Source organism: Mastomys coucha, unplaced genomic scaffold (genome assembly GCF_008632895.1).
Source record: "Mastomys coucha isolate ucsf_1 unplaced genomic scaffold, UCSF_Mcou_1 pScaffold22, whole genome shotgun sequence".
Classification (NCBI taxonomy): Eukaryota; Metazoa; Chordata; class Mammalia; order Rodentia; family Muridae; genus Mastomys; species Mastomys coucha.
This window is the reverse complement of record NW_022196905.1, coordinates 67660223-67674894: the sequence shown is the minus strand read 5'-3', so window position 1 is coordinate 67674894 and position 14672 is coordinate 67660223. Positions and strand designations below refer to the sequence as shown.

The 14672-nt window shown below is 45.6% G+C and overlaps 1 pseudogene; it reads right to left on the bottom strand.

The window, feature by feature from the left end:
- Positions 1–14672, bottom strand: part of LOC116104559 — a 96114-nt pseudogene that overhangs the window by 80639 nt on the left and 803 nt on the right.

The following is a 14672-nucleotide window of genomic DNA, read 5'->3' as shown; positions in this document are numbered from 1 at the left end:
AAAAAAAAAAAAAAAAAAAAGTCATGGAGCCCAAAGTCAAGCAAGGGTCTGTGTGAAATCTGAACCGATTCAATTTGGTTTATGATTTTGGCTGTGCCAAAACAAATAAACAAATCCAAAATTTGGGTTTTAAAAATAAAAAATAAAAAATAAATAGCGTTTCTGAGTAGGGGCAGGAAAAAAGATGGCTCAGTCAGTAAAGGGCTTGCTTTGTAAGCACAAAGACCTGCATTTTGAGCACCCAGACACTCGTTAAAAAGCTGAATGTGTGAGCCCAAGTGTTGGGGACAGGGAGACAGGTGGATTCTGGGACTTGCCAGCCAGCCAGCCTAGCCTATTTGTGAGTTCTATCTAAGCCAAGAGAAATCCTGTCTCAAATAAAAAAGAAAGGAAAATGGCGGTGGTGCCTGAGGAATGGAGCCAGAGGTTAACCTCTGATCTAGATATAGACTGACATGAGCACACATATGTGTACCTTTCAGTAGCACACACACATACACACATGAATACATGTTGCCCGCGCAGTCGTCTCGCCAGCAAGAAGACACGCGGACACTAGGATCCTTCTGCAGCAAGCATTTATTGCATCATGAAGAGGAAGACCCTGAGCCAATAATCGGCACTGCTTATATACACCACAGCGTGGCGTGTCCGCCCATGATTGGCTGTTTGCTCATCACCCCATGTGACGCCCCAGGATGGGCCGTGACTTGGCGCCTTTTCACTCTACGCACATGCGCAAACAGTTGTTTACCAGGAGTTGACAGCGGATGTAGGCGCCATCTTGTCAAGGAGAATGCCTCTCCAGCTCTACCGCTCTCCACAAATACACACACACACATACACACACACACACACACACACACACCTCATATTTTTTCTAGTAAATAATTTGATAAATTCCTTGATGTTTTAATGTGGTGGGGAAAAAAAGATCCCCCCCCCTCACTAGACACTAATCGAGCTCCAGATACCCCAAAGAACACTGTGGGACCTATAGCATATCAGCCAGCCATCAATCTGGAAGAAATTAAAAAAACAAAGACAAAAGTCTTTGATTAAAACACACACACACACATATTTAATCATTTCTAAACACAAAGCGTAAGGCCACAAATCTACACAGACATCTCAAATAGTGAAGAGATCATTTTTTATGAGGATCTTGTAGCCCTGCCCCTGCTGAAACTGTCCCTAAGTGGTGCTGACAGCCTCGTCCAAGACTGCGCCTGAAGACTGTGTATTTTTTCAATCATACTTTGGAAGCAATGAATGAACTCAATGAAATTCCAGAATTAATACATTCCAGTCTTAGAGTACTCGCTGACTCATCCCTGTTTACCGTTCAGTAAAGTCCTCCTCCTCCTGTGATGTGAGGAATGGGAACATGGACCCATGCACATGCACGCGCTGACACCCTCGGTCTCAGTTTCAGTTTGAACCAATGACTATGATACATCAAAATACTCACAGTTAATCAGACCGACTTTTTCCGTTTGCAGCTCCCTTTTTCCCATCACAGATGGAGAGACAATATCTCACTTACCACCTGGACTGTCTCCCAGACTAAGATACAGGAAGACTCTGGACTTAGAGACGCTTGCTGGGTTCTTTCTGCCCATAAATCCACACCGCTCAGCCTCCCCATGCAGAAAGATGAGGGCTGTGTGTCACAGCTCCCACGAACGCCAGCGCTGCACTGAGTTGACATTTATTGTGCAGTCTTTGCAGAGCAAATGATTTACCTAGAAAGCAGTGCCGGCTTCCAGCAAGGTGACATTCCCTTCTTCTTGTAGAGCCGGAGAGGGGGAGAGATTCTACAAGATGAATTGGCTTCACAGTCCAAACTTTTAGATGCATAATAAATTTCTATTAAAAATTCTTAAAGATGTCAACTCGGCCCTCTAAAGTATGCCGTTCAGTGGGCTTTTAGTGTATTCATATGTTTCTACAACCTTTATGACTATTTATTTCCAGATTGAGTGTGTCACCCCGAAAGGCATGGCATGCTCATTAGTAGTCAGCCCCAGGCCTCGAACCTCCAACCCTTGGCAGTTGCTGCTCTATAGTTCATCTCCAAAGCATTGATGTTCTCAGCATAAAAGGGGTTAGATAACGAGTGAAATTTGCCTATGGCCTTCTTTCACTTAACAGTGTTTTTAGGACCCTAGGTGTGCGCTTGCGATGATATGCTTCTTGCCTTTTCTCCTAACTGCTCCTGCACAGGACACTTCCCCATGATGAAGGGCTCCTCATGGCTACCTCCTCCTCTTCATCCCAATAGTAGCATGAGCCATACGTGACAATATCCATTTTACAGATGAGTAACTGAGACTCATAGCAAAAAGCCAAAATGTATCCAAGGGGAAACAGCTAACAAGCCGGGGAGTCAGGATTTCATCCAGGTCTGCGGGACTCCAGACGCCACTGCCAGAAGTCTTAGAAGATAGATTTAGATTTTGCTCTCTTTCCCAGTCCAGTATTCTGAACAAGCAGACAGGTATCGTAAAGACACTTGAAAATGAATGCAGGTCCCTAGTTCCCAGAGCTGGATTAGGGAAATGCAGAAGACAGCATTGTAAGTGGAGCCTCAGAAACCCCAGGACCTCTAAGGAGAATGAGCCAGAGATCTGGGACCCAGCATTTAGGATAGGCAAATGGGAAGCTTGGAATGTCACTGCCCCCTTCTTTGGGCTTTTGATTTATGACCCAATATAGAGCCATATAGATGCATATATTAAATTATTTAACTAAATCAGCGTATCCAAGTAATGCTTCCCCTGAAAAACACTGGAATAGGAATGAAGGAAAATCCTGCCTGTCATTAACCTGTCAGAGCAAGAGGCCGTGTTAAACATCTGGGTATGAGATTTGATGTCTGTGAATTTCTTCAAGAGTAGAAAAAGATCCAAGCAGAGGGCCATGAAAAGCTTTCAGTCTCCGTGTCTCCCCCATATTAAATGAAACGAATTACACCGCATCCACGGTTCAGTCTTTTTGTCATTTCTGTCTCTGTCACCCTAACACCGACATGTCAGGAAAGCCAACAGGCAGAGGACGGTTGCTTCCCCTCTTCCCACTCCCACCTTGCACCTTGCAGAAGCCACGGTACCTGCAAGCTGTTCAAGGCTGCAAGTGGGACACGTGGCCGAGAAGCCGCAGAGCGGGAACTATGTGGCATTCTCCCGCGTAGCCTCAGCCTCTGGCTGCACTCTGGGTGCAGGTGCGGAGGAAATGGCCTTTAAATGATGACAGATCATTAGGCGCATGATTAAAATGAGGCCAACCAACCTCAAACATTCAGATCTGCTTCCCAGCTCAATTCGGAGTTGTGGTTGAGTCCTTTAAAGAGAGAAAAGAGAACATCACTCTCCCCTGAGTCCATCTGTCCATTCTTGCTGTCTGTCCTGCTGTTTCTGACAACAGCAGTCAGCTCTGTGGGGTGAGTCAGTTCCCCCCTCCTTCTCTTGTATTAGGAGGAGATGCTCCATCTAGCTCTGGAGTGAGACAACATCTGAACTCTCCTCTGCTGAGCCAAATCGCTTACCTCTCTAAGCCTGGGTTTCCTCACTTGCTCAATACAGCCATTCATACCAACCTCTTAGGGGTGTTATAAGGATTAAATGAAATAAATATGTAAAGCACTCAGCAAGATGTTTGACATAGAGTAAGTCCTAGTGAATACTAGCTTTTTTTCCCCCTCCATAAATTTCTCTCAGCTCCTTGGAAGCACATCCTGTGAGACATCCTGCAGTCATTCTTGCAGATAGATGTGTACAAAATACACATCTGATGGAGAAAGACAAAGGATGAATAGGAATGTGAGTGGTCTCTAGAAGATGCAGGTAAAAGCATCCGCACCTGCAGGGGAAACCATTGCAGGTGGCTTAGAAATAAATGGAAGTGATTTTGCACTTTCCTCTCTTCTTGAAGGAGGCGGGGGTGAGAGAACCCAAGGAAAGAGCCCATTCCATGGATGCTGAGGTTGGCGGTGAGAGCAAGGGCCAGCACAGGGCAACTGAGGTCCAGAAAGTAGGAGTGGGAAAGGATGAAGGGGAAAGACATCCATCTCCACACCTAGACAATTATGTGTTGGGAGCTGGTGAGGAGAAACCACTACCTAGCAACACATCCCTCCTTGTGACCTATAATCATTGGTGTGAGGCTGACTCGGGTGCATCTCCAGTAGGTATCTGAGTAGGAAGTCACTGTATCCACGATCTTGGGGATGGCTGTTGGCATATGCATTGAGACCCTGGAACCAGGAAGAGTGTGGGCCAAGGAGGGAAAAGAGACAGCCTATGGTGGGTAGGAGACAGAGACAGGAGACTTCAAAGAGTTCATCTCTACTTTGCCACATGTACAAGCTGCTATAAGAAGCAGGGTTTTCAGATGCTGGAACTGAATAAGATCAGGGATACAAGGTGTTCACCAGGACCTAGCACCTGGGAAGAGAGAGGAAGTCAAATTGCCATGGGCGTCTGACAAAGCATCGCCCCATGTGGCCAGGAGGGAGCATAGCTGGGCACTTGGAAAGGGCCCAAAATCAGGGAAAAGCATGGCTTTGGGCAGGCTGACTCTGGCTAAGGGGGACCCTGTCAGAGCTTGCCTATCAACCCCATTCCCCAGGGCTATACAGCCAAGCCTTCCTTGGAAGTTCTGGGTGGTATGTGTACCACAAGCACCTCTACCACTCCAGTTTGTTTTTATTTGTGTTCCACAATATCTCTGCAAACATTTGATCAGTGATACTGGGCCATTTCTCCTAGAATAATATAAAACTATGTTCCTTTTAGCCTCTGGTCACAACATCTTCATCAGTCAAAGTCTAAGCTTGTATCTTAACCTTGCTTCGTACATACTGTTGATTTACTAGTCTTGAACTCATGGGCAATTGCACCATCATTCACATCTTAATGAAGCTTGTCCACTTCTTTGTGATTAAGAAAGAGGGCCCGCTCTTAAGAGCTAGAGTGGGATGAGACGGCAGCCAAAAGGTGGAAAAAGGAAATGCCACTCAATAGACCTCATTCATGCAGCATTTACAGTATGAGAGCTGAGAAGGGCAGTTAGAGAACTGTCTGTTGGACCCTCGTGTTGCAGAGGTCTAAAGAACCAACCGCCCTCTGAGGCAGGAACCTCGAGGCAGGAGCCGGGAGGCAGGATGCTGTGAGGAGCAAGGACTGGAAACATGAATGGTTCAGTTCTTCTCCATCTCAGAAAACTCCCTCTCTCCTTGGGCTTCTGAGAAACACAGAGCCAACTTCTCATCCACCTCCACTCAGTATAAGTTGTGTTTGTCCTTCACTTGCTAATACAACAGCAGCTTGTGTTTAATTCGGATTGATTCAAATTAGAGAATTCAGCAACTTTCCAAATCCACCCACTTCTTCCTGTGTGGTTAAGTGTTCCCATATTGGATGAAAACGGAGAGAAGAAACGATGAAGGATTTGGATATTATCCTTACCATTATTTGCTTGCTTTTAAAATCTTAATAGAAGATTCCTCCAATTTATTTTTCATAACTTCGTGGAAACCAAGAATAATTTCTGTGAAAGAGTTGGTTCTAGGCAAAAATGTTGTTTAATTTCAAAATACACCATAACCCAGCTTTAAGTGCTATAAGACATTTGTAATTTAAAATGTCCAAAGTCAACACTGTATTGGGTCTCTGGTGGGGCAGGAATCACAGGGATGTAATTGTCCTTTTTACAGTTGGCTTCCCCCATCCTCTTGCTCTGCTGTCATGTAACTACTTTCCTGGGGTTGGTAAGCTTTAGATGCATTATTTATACATGAAGCTAAATATTTATGAGTTCAAAGAAGATAAGATAAACCAAAGCAAAGACGCATGTGTACATTATAGAATCCCGAACCTATGGAAAAATGTCCACATCTGACATCCTGTTTCCATATTCACTGCATTTTCTGATGGTTACTAATATCCCTGTCAGGTTCTCTTTCTAATTCTCTTCCAGTTTATTATCCAGGAGAGAAAAGGAAGACATGCTCTAAGTAGAGCACACTCCATAGCTTGAGTCACTGGACCCTCTCGCTGGAGTGGCCTTCCCACACTGGGTATGGGTTCCGGATGGAGGAAGAATCTATGGTCTCAATGCTTTATCATACCCACATATCGTTTTCTCTCTCTCTCTCTCTCTCTCTCTCTCTCTCTCTCTCTCTCTCTCTCTCTCCCTCCCTCTCTCTCTCTCTCTCTCTCTGTGTGTCTGTGTGTCTGTGTGTGTGTCTGTCTGTCTGTCTGTCTGTCTGTGTCTCTGTGTGTCTGTGTCTGACAACTTTGATACCTGTATGCTGCAGCTGGTGGTTTTCACAAATGGTCCACAGTAGTCAGAGAGACACCTGGCCTCAAAGTTCTTTATCTATGGAGTCTAGTGTACAGCATAAGAATTGTCATTTTCCAGGGCTAGAGCGAGCAGGGGCAGGGTGGGGGGGGCAGGGGGGCGTGCGTGCAGAGAAAGCAACCATCAGTCATGAGATCTGACGTCTTCTGGAGTTTCTGAAGACAGCTACAGTGTACTTACATATAATAAATAAATAAATCTTTAAAAAAAAGAATTGTCTATGTATTTTGTGACTTAAAGATGGTAGGAGAGTACTACTGAAGACCAAGGTGAACTAGAAACTTAAGGATTCTTTGGAAATCGGCTGGATGGTGTTTTGCTGGGGCAAACACGTGAAGAAACATTTAGCTGAAGCAGACACAGGTGGAAGGATACTCTGCTAAAGAAAGCACATGAAAGTACACATGACGAAGGATTCTTTGCTAACGACATCCATGTCTTGGTCTGCCTCGTACTTCGTAGTTGGGCTGCATTTGTTGGGACTCCTCGGATTCTGGCTGATTGGATGCTCGTGTTGAGGTAAAGCACATGGAAGACATGTAATGTTTGGAGGGTATAAACAGGACTTGAATAATGATAGAGACAGAGCTTGGCTTGCTGGCTACGCTTGTGGGTCTCACATCTTGGCTGATCCTTGCTTCCCTGAGAGAGGCAAGGCTGAGAACTTCTCCTGACGTTCCTGTTGGTCCCTCCTTCTGACCTGAGCAGAGGCTGTGGCCTGGCCATCTCTGCTAGGTCATGTCACCACTGTTGCTAACCCGACTCTACCGAACTGGACTGCTGGAGTAGCCAAGAAGTGTTTGCGAGTGGATCGAGCTGTCGCTGCCCGCTAACCTGTGAACTGAACTGCTCATTTCCAGACAACACAGATGGGAGTTATTCTGAAGAACCTTTCTAAACAGGTCCGCTTCCCCTGTATCCCCTTTTCCCCCCACTACCTCTGGTGGGTGGTGGGCTACATGGGAGTTTAAAGCATTTAAGAACCATCATTAAAAATAGGATTTGAAAAAAGTAAAGTCACCAAGGTTCATTATGATTTTGGAAATTTAGGAGAGATCTATGGTGCCTTTATCTTCAAGCACATTTTCTTGACTGTCTGCTACAGTGGATCTCAGCCTGTGAGTCTCAACCTCTTTTGTGGGGGTCACATATCAGATATTTACATTATGATTCATAACAATAGCAAAATTATAGTTATGAAGTAGCAATGAAATAATTTTATGGTTGGGGATCACCACACCATGAGAAATAGCATTAGGAAGGTTGAGAACCACTGATCTAGTGACTACGTCCACAGAATAATTGGATCACTTTTCTAGCCAAGACTGACTACAAAGACTGTTTACCAAACCCTCTATTCCTTTCCCAGATTGGGGCACAAACTACATTTCCCAAGCTCTGTTCATCCAGTTGAGCACAGAAAACCAGCATTTGAAGTTGCAATATAATTGGATATGATTGACCTAGGCATCACTGGGTCAAGGCTACCAACAGTTGAATGCCTTTTACACACACACACACACACACACACACACAAAATCCAGTGTTCTTTGGCAGAAAACTTTTAAAGATGGCAGCTGGGGCTACAGAGAGAACATCAATTAAGGGGGCATACTGTTCTTCCAGAGGACCTGAGTTCTGGTTCCAGTCCAGTTCAGGGGGATCTAGTGCTTCTGACCTATGTGGGCACCGGTATACATGTGTGCACACACAATTAAAATAGTATATATTTTAAGATATATATATGTGTATTTATATATATGTCTATCTGTACATATTCCATATATATGTATGTATCTCATATATGTGTATATATACTTCATATATATATGTATATGTGTATGTATACATACACACATCTATATATACATATCTGTGTATATATACATATATGTTTGTGTGTGTGTATATATATATATATATATATATATATATATATATGTATGAAAATGCCTCTTCAAGACAAATTTACATACAGGAACACTTGCCTACTCAACCAAGCAGATTTTGAGTGCTTTTCCTTGATGTATTTATTCCACATTTCAGTAGTTGTCTTAATCGTGAAATTTATTTAGCAAGTCTTATCACACCTGTGGTCATTCCGAATTCAAGTCTAGTCCAGTACAAAGGCCCACAGGGATGTAGACGCATTTCAGTGAGTTCAAGCTCCATTATCCGAGTGTGTGTGTGTGTGTGTGTGTGTGTTAGAAGGTACTTGTGTAAATGTGTGCTTGTAAATGTTGAAGCCGAATGGTCAACATCAGGTGTCTTTCTCAATCATATCCCATTTTACTTTCAAGATAGGCTCTCTCACCGGGCGGTGGTTGTGCCTGCCTTTAATCCCAGCACTTAGGGGGCAGAGGCAGGCGGATTTCTGAGTTCGAGGCCAGCCTGGTTTACAGAGTGAGTTCCAGGACAGCCAGGGCTATACAGAGAAATCCTGTCTCGAAAAACCAAAAAAAAAAAAGATAGACTTTCTCATGGAACCCCAAGTTCACCAGTTTAGCTACAATGGCCAGCCAGAAATGCCCAGGGTCCTTTTGTTTCCACCTTCATGAGCTAGAATTACAGATGCGCTTGGCCTGACTGGGCCTTTTGGGTGGATGCTGTGGATGAGAATCCAGGTTCTCACGCTTGTGCAACAAGAACTTTACCCGCCTTCTCTCCAGCCCTCCAAGGCCTCCCCACCTTTCTCTCCTTTATTGTGTTCCTAGCCACTGTTTCCAAAGCCAATCACTGCTAATGTCCCCATGGCCTGAGTTGTGGGTTTCTCTGATGCTCTGATGCAGGATCTCTCCCTGAAGACTTCAATCCATAAAAGAACACTGCTTAGTGTGTGTGTGTGTGTGTGTGTGTGTGTGCAAGGTCAGCGGTATCTGCCAGCTCCTGCACCATAGCAGAGCTAAGACCTGCCTTGAGGAATACAAAAGGCTTAAACTAGAAACTGCCACACTGGGTTCAGACTATACTCTGCTGAAGAAGCAGGATGTAAAATCCTGGGGAGCCCACAAAGCCCAGAATGCTACCTTGCATAAGCTTTGGTCTGGCTCAGAGCTTGAACAGCCAACTATGCTGTTAACAGTTGGAGTTTCCAAAGCATACACAGGACCACCTGCCTGGTTGGATGTCCGTTGGCCTCCAGCTTGTGGAATTTGTTTGAAACAGCTCCCTCTACTGGGCTACGACTGCCTCTAACGCTTTCTGTGGCAGAACTTGGGAGAAAATAGATGGATCTGGAAAGTATTACCTTAAGTGAGGTAAACGAGTCAGAAAGACAAAAGTCGCATGTCTCCCCCCATCCTAGCTTATAACGTTTCCGTGTGTGTACATAAGTGAGGCTGAGTGTGGATAGAGAGTGGATGAAAGAGAGGAGACCACGAGTAGTGGGGGATGGTGCCGAGGAATGAGGGAGCAGAAGGCAGCAGAATGCACGCATTAGACAGGAAAGCAGAGGGGGCTATGGGGAGTCGGGCAATGGGCAAGAAGAGGGAAGCAACAAAATTTAAAACAAAACAAAGCACATGCATAATTGTTTTCAAAATGCCATGATGATGCCGGGTGTGGCAGCGCAGGCTTTTAATCCCAACACTCAGGAGGCAGAGGCAGGCCAATATCTGTTAGTTCAAATCCGGCCATATGAGAACTTAGTTTTTAAAAAGTTATGATGAAACCTAATATTGTGTGTGCTAATTAAACAAATACATGCCAGACAAAAGAAAGCTGGTGACTGTGTGGGACCGGTACACACCTGAACATAACTGTTCGGATTAGTTTCTTTCATCGTGCATTCTCCTGTTGTGTCTTCTCTGCTGAGCTAGGTCAGAAGTGGGCTGCAAAGGTAGGGGGATGGGCAAGGCAACCCCCACCGAGCTCCAGGTCAGGCATTCAGGTCTTAGACGTGGGATGTACATTCCTGTCAGTCGGGCCAGAGGGGCGACTGCATGCGCACCATTCACTTACGAACCACGCTTAAGTATCATCTGTGTTATTATTCAATTGAGTCCAGTTACTTTCTTCCTTACCACGAGCATCAGGCAAAAAGGAGATCAAAACAGGAAATACTAATGACAGCTAGGTTATAGAATGTAGCTTTAAATATATTAGCCAAATGGACTTCGTACTATCTCTCCCTCCCCATCCTGAACTCACTCCTGCAGCTACACAGTCAGCACCTTCTGGCAACAGACATCTTCTATAAACTACACTCAGGCTCAGAAGGGAGTGACCCACCCCAGAAAAGCAGCTGAGTCACCCTGTCCCAGTTTCCCCTTCTGAACTCCTGACTCTCCAATCAGATAAATCATGCCTGCTCTCTTGGGGAGCCATGAGTAAAGGGTGGTGGGGAGGCCAGGCGTTGTAGTAGATACTGTAGCTCAAGTCTTGGACACGCCAGGTTTCCAGAGAAGAGAGAGCACCGGGCAATCTCTCCTAGGAAACCACCGTGTGTGTGTGTGTGTGTGTGTGTGTGTGTGTGTGTGTGTGTGTGTGTATTCATGCCCCTTCCCTCAGCCAACACTCAGATAACCCCCAGTGCTCAGCACCCAGGCCTAAGCAGAACTTCAGCTGGGTTTCCAAAACACCTTGCTGCATCTGCCCCCAGCCTTGGCCACAGCTGCTTTCATTCTCCTCTCTAGCTTTCAAGCTCCTTGAAGTTGGGGACCATAGCCACTATTTTACAATTCATGTCTGCATCCCCAGAGCCTAGTATCAGCACATGGTGGCTATCTCAGGACTCTTGGAGATGTTTGGATGAGTAAGGAATAAAAGCACTGAATCCCATACAAGTAAGGTGTGAGCATTTGAGCATGAAGTGTTCCCCCCAAAGAGGTCCATGCACTGAAGGCTTAGACCCCAGCTGGTAGTGCTATTCTGGTAAGTCCTAGAGGCCTTAGGAAGTAGAACCGGTATGGAAGAAGTAAGTCAAAATGAGCATGCTCTTGAGAGCTGTGATGAGTCCCCAGATCCCTTGTCACTTCTTCTGCTTTCTGGTTACATGTATCTACCATCATGACACATTTTACCACAGACCCAGGAGCACAGAGCCAAGTAACCATGGGCTGAGGAAACTGTGAGCCAAAGGAATCCTTCCATTTAAATGTTTCCCTTAGGCATTCTGGTCAAGATACCTAAAGTTGTAACACATAGGTCTACCCAGTCCCACCCCATATATGTCGTTTGATTCTGTCTAGTGGTAAAGTTGCCTTAGTTCTAGGAGAGGAGTGTGCCATCCTAGGGCCAACATTCCTGAGGGTCCTGGACTCAAAAACCAATTGAGGTCAGAACTAAAATCTTTGGAAAGCTAAGAATTCCCAAGCGACATGAGTGTTCCCTATTCCCTGCAGCCTGGCACTGGTCCCAGCCTGAGTGCTGCCCTCTCATAGGCCTCTTCTTGCCTCCACATTGTTTCAGTCCTCCTCTAAATGGCTTAGAACTTAGGCTCAGGGATACAAAGACTATGTACGTCTGGGAGGCTCTAACCCAGAGAAACACAAAGACCTCTTTCAAAGTATAAGTACTGAAAAAGAATATAATCTCAACATTCCCTCAGTATGTGTCACTTTTTTTTCTCCTGATGTCAATAGCATGTTGGCCAATTGGGCCTCAGAGACCACATTAGGATGAACACTGGTTATTGTGTTTAATTGGGAGGGCAAAAGATAGAGTAGCTTGGACTTTGAGGAGAAAGAAAAGCAAGAGGAGGAGCTCTGAGCTCTGGCAGATGTCCTCTCACACAATCAGTTCCTGTCAGCTCTGGCCCCGTCCCACCCCTGTAGAAATTCTGACAAGTCCTATCGTTTTGTTTTGTGTTTTTTCTAGCCTGCCATTTTCTGTCTCCTGAAAGTAATAACTGCAAATTTCATAGGACTGTTCAGTGACAATTAAACAAAAGGAAACACATCAAACACTTTCTATAGCACTAGGCATACAGTAAGCATCCAGCCCCAGTATTTCTGAATCGTAGATATTGCTTTACTGGTTTTTGTTTTGCTTTATTTTATTTTATTTTTTTAAAGATTTGCTTGTAAGATTCTAGAGAGAGGCAAGCGGCCAAAGAGAAAAAGATGATTAACAGTTTCCAGGGACCCATGCTGAAGTGGTAAAGCTGGAGTGACCCCTTGCTGGGGCACAGATGTTCAAACCTCCAGATGTTCACTGGACTGGTTTTCTGTATGTAGCACCAAGGAGCTGAAACCCAAACAGGGTCTGGGAAACTTGTACAAGCATAAAGTCAGTCAGGAGCGCAGGCATCAGTCTTAAATCAATTGCAAATAAAAAACCCCAAGAAGGAAATCTCCCGCTGCCTGCCCATAACCTAGAAAGCTTGCTTCAGGTTTCTCTGCCTTATACAAAGGAGTAGGAAAAGGAGAAGTGGGGGAAGGGGAGGGGTGAGAAGGAAGGAGAGGAGGTAGAGGAGGAGAGAGACAAAAAAGGGAAGATGGAGAAAAGAACGGGAAAATGGAGGTGGGGGGAGACTCTTTAAACATTCCTCCCCCAACTTCCTGCCTCCTGGAGAGAGGAGACATGTCCCTTAGTCAGTAGCCATCTGAGGTCTTAGAGGGGTGACTTGTGTCTGGGTCACCATGGGCAGCCTTCCTTTTGGTCCTAGGGGAAGCTGTCCCTTGAGGAGGCTGCAGCGTGTCCACAAACATGGTTCAATGAGGGCAGTAGTTTGAACACATGGGGAACCACTAGAAATGACAGAGTCTAGCCCCGGGGCTATTTTAGGCCAGTCTCAGAATTGGAGTCAGTGGAGGTTTTGTTTATGTAACATCTGCTCAAGGCTCTTTGGAGCAAATAACCCGGGCTTCCAGGCCTGCGCTCGCTCAACCAGCAGGGGCGTGGCTTCGAGCTTCCTGTTGTTCTTGGCGCTGCTTCCCTGCTGTTGTGGCTCCTCTCCTGGAGCTGTTTGCTGCCTCCTAGGCTTAGATCCCTTTCTAGGGTCAGGATAGCCTGTAAGTAGCTAGGAAGCTAGAGGAGATGGTACCCCAGGCTGGAATTGGATAAAAGATTCTGTTCTGCATTCTGAAAGCACAGATCTGAATCATGACCCCACCTGATCCTTGCTGTCTGGAATTGTCTTTACCTGAAAAGCATATAATCAGGACTGTTTCATGGTGTCCTCCTGTGATTGGCTGCAGCACCCAGTGGATACCGAAATACAAGGATGCTCGAGTACCTTCTATGAAATGGACAGTGTTTGCAGAAAACCCATACAGTCTCCTGATTACTTGTATCACACAAAGCAGTGTAAGTGGGACAGATGCAGTTGTTTTTCATAAACATTTTTGTCTGTGTTTGATTGACCCCATGAAGGCAGAACAGACATATACAGAGGGTTACTGTACATATTATAATATATGCCAATTTTCTTTGTTTCAGGCCTTCTCAAGGGCACGAAGACTATAGTGGTTTAAAAATCCAGATGATATAGGCACTGTGTATTTTATCATGACCTCTTTGCATGTCTGTGTGTGACAGCTACATATATGTATGCATAGTATCTATAATGCATTTTGACTAGACTCACTCTCCCACATTCTTTCTTGTCTCTTGCTGAACTCCAGATTCCTACTTCCCTGTTGGACCTGAAAGGCAGTCTGTGTTCTGGTTGAGCGAGGCTTACTTTGGAGATCCAGTAGAGAATTCTACAAGGGATAGAACAGTGAGCTACGCCCCAAGACAAAGATGCCTGACACCAGGAGCTGTAGACAATGCCCGGAGCTCCTAGTATTCTGGCTAGACTCCACCCCCACAGTCATCTGACTACAGCCAGGTATGCCCCGCCCCCCAGTTATCTGGCGTTCCAACAGCAAGGTAGACCACTATAAAAAGACCAGCCCCCTCCTCTCTCTCTTACTCCTCCTTGACTCTTGCCCCTTTGTTCCCCTTCTCTCTCCATTCCCTTCCTCCTTCTCTCCATGTAGCCATGGCCGGTCTCTACTTTTCTACCTTCTTTCTCCCTCCCTCCCCCTCCCCCCTCTTCTATAATAAAACCCTAAAACTATGGATTACCTCCTTTCATCTAGACTCACTGTTGCTGGAACAATGGCTTAGGCCTTCCCCTAAAGAGCTGTGTCTAATCTCCCGCAGGACTCATCTCAACGTTTCCAGCCTCCAGACTGGACCAAGGACTCTCGGCCCCCAGGAACCACCTGGTGCCCCCTTTTTCCCTGTCCCTTTCTCCCTTCGGCCTGGGGCAGACTGAGCTACCCCCGGGGCCCCCACTTCATTCTCAGTTCTTCTGAGATATCCACTGGAGTCTGGTATGTCTGAGACTGAGAACCCACGGGACTGCTCCCTTCCACCCC